Raw genomic sequence first — 3,009 nt, 5'->3', positions numbered from 1 at the left:
ATATCACCCACAAGCAAATGGCCAGGTGGAATCCACGAACAAAGTGATCAAGTCCATTCTTACAAAGACAGTCAATATGCATCGGAAGGACTGGACCAAACAATTACTAGAGGCTTTGTGGGCATACAGAACCACCTAGAGAAATAGCACGGGACATACACCATATGATCTGGTATATGGCAAACAAGTTCTGTTACCAATTGAATTCCAGATTAAAACTTTCAGAACTGCAGTTTAGTTAGGACTAGATCTCTCTGAGGCACAACGACAGCGTCTTCTCCAATTAAATGAGTTAGATGAATTTCGTAGGGATGTTGTTCAGCAGAACATACTAATTCAACAACAACGTAAAAGGTGGCATGACAAGTCTATTCAAAAAAAGTAGTTCCAACCAGGTGATTGGGTGCTACTTTATGATTCTAGATTTAAAATCTTTAAAGTGAAATTCCATACACGTTGGATGGGACCTTATGAAGTGCTCTAAGTATCTAAGAATGGAGTAGTAGAAGTTAAAACTATTGATGGACAAGATTTAGTATTCTTCGTAAATGGACACAGGTTAAAGAAGTATTTTCAAGCACCTACCAGGAAATATTTTACACAACAAGTCCAACAACAATTTGGGATGGTAGTGGTGAATGGTAATACCAACCTTTTGAAAACATGAATTCTCTTTCTTCTTAATAAAAATAATATCTATATAGATATATATATATAGATATATATATATATATATATATATATATATATATATATATATATATATATATATATATATATCTATATATATATATATATATATATATCTATATATATATATATATATATATATATATATATATATAGATAGATATATATATATATATATATATATATATATATATATATATATATATATATAGATATATAGATATATATATATATATATAAGGAAAAAAGTAAAAAAAAAAATCCTATAATTATGAAAATCAGTTCGCTGACATGATTGTAGAAGGACCAACCTGAAAACCAGCTTGCTGGCAGGAAGATCAAAAATTTCTAATAAAAATAAAATTTTGCTTGATCTTTAGATATGCTAGCTACCACCAAGTAAAAGCAGGTTCAACAGAACCAAACTTGATACAGTTGGGGTAATTAGCATGGACATGTTTACTCAAGTAACACTCATTTTTCACTATAGTTATTTTTCTTGCACCAGTGCAGGTAGACCTTCCAGAATTTTTTTTGCCTTTCTTCATATTCCACTTTCATAATATTCCATCAGTTTTCTTCTTCAATCCCAGAATGAATAACCTTCCCACATTCTTCTAAATTTACCCTATCCACTTCAAAGAAATCCCACTTTACCCTTGAATTTGTTTCCCTATCCCACTTCTATTTATTCCCTCTTTGTACTCTTTCTGGAATCCTTGTAACAAAATTCCTTCCCATTCTAAAAATTCCCCTTTCCCACTTCTTTATTCCCTCATGAATTTATTGCAGAATCTCGCACAAAGAGCAAAAGGATATGCTCTGAAGCATCAAGAAAGGGCGAAGAAAATTTTCAGTATAAGTTGAGGAAGTCATGTGAAAATCCAACCTATGTTTTATTTAAATTCTATGTTTTAGATATTATGCCTGCACTAGTGTAAGCATGTTGTCCTATATGATAAAATAAGCAGAAGGGTACCAGCAGAATAGTATGATTTAATCGGTGCAAGAAAATCAGTGCAAGCATGCACCTCGTCAACAACATAGTACAAATTATTTTTATAGCATATGGCATAGGAAAGTGGTCATCATGAAATCTATATGAAGTCTTGTCATTTAACTGAATAAGTACTTATGCTATCATACTAACTAGGAGAAATTATTTAAAAGTACAAGGTGTTTTTTAAGTTAGAAATCATGGTCTTTTTTAATAAATGCTAAGTTCTTTCCTTGAATTATAAAGGAATGCGGGAATATTTTAACCATTGATTGGACATGATTACCCCTCTCCACGATAATCCTAATCCTCCTTCACTCATAATTATTACATCACCTAGCCGTTAAACTGCCACCGCAAGTACCAATTTGGCCTTACCTGAAAGATGACGTGAATCTATGGTGAGTGAACTGGTGATATGATGGAAAGGATGGGGGACAGTTAGATTTCTATTTATAAGGACCAATTTCCTTTGTATTGCATGTAAAATTTTAGGACTCGACTATTCATAGCCATTAAGCAGCAATGCCACCTGTTCGGAATGAACCCCTGTCTCTCAGCAAAATAGAGCAGACCGCTGAGTATCGTAATAGTCTTGCACTATTGCGAGACTTAGGTTTTCTCCCGTTTCTACAGAAGATTGACGGGTATGATAAGGAAGTGGATCTACAGTTCGCAAGGAGTTTCAAGAACGATCGAGTGCGAATTGGGCCTCTCAAATTCAAAGTCACAGAGGAATTCATAGTTGTAGCGACGGGTTTAGAGAATACTGAAGAACAATGATTTAAGAACCAGAAGCTAGAAAGGAAACGCTGGAAGCATTTCATCATTGATAAAAAGATAGAGGTAGACTGGAAGGTAGGAGTTCCACGCAGTGACCTGCAAAGGAAGATATACCCACACCTTGGTATATCACTTTAGGATGCTGCAACATTTTGAAGCCGACCGACACATTTGGTGGAGGATGAATTTCCCTTATTTCCCGCTCAAAATCTTGGAGAAAATGGCTAAAATCATATAGGATGGTAGGGAAAATCAGGCCGACACAAGGTTATACCATCACGGCCTGATAAAAATCTTGGTCCTGAAATAGTTAGAATAGAAAGGTACGACATGGGAAGCACTGTTAAAAAAACTACACAAAGGGATAGCTGCTAGAAAGGGGATAGAGGACCCCACCAGCACAAGCAAAAGCCTGAGAAAAAATGAAAAGGGAAGTCCTTCTTGCACCAATGCAAAAATGAAGTGATCTGAACAAACAGACAAGGCTTCACCTTCAAATGAGAAAATGGTAAGCACACCAGCTGAAGAGACCACTTTGA

The sequence above is a fragment of the Pinus tabuliformis genome, chromosome 5_2 (genome assembly GCF_031772625.1).
Source record: "Pinus tabuliformis cultivar Carrire ecotype Pingquan chromosome 5_2, CPIR1, whole genome shotgun sequence".
NCBI lineage: Eukaryota > Viridiplantae > Streptophyta > Pinopsida > Pinales > Pinaceae > Pinus > Pinus tabuliformis.
Note: the sequence above shows the minus strand (reverse complement) of the source record.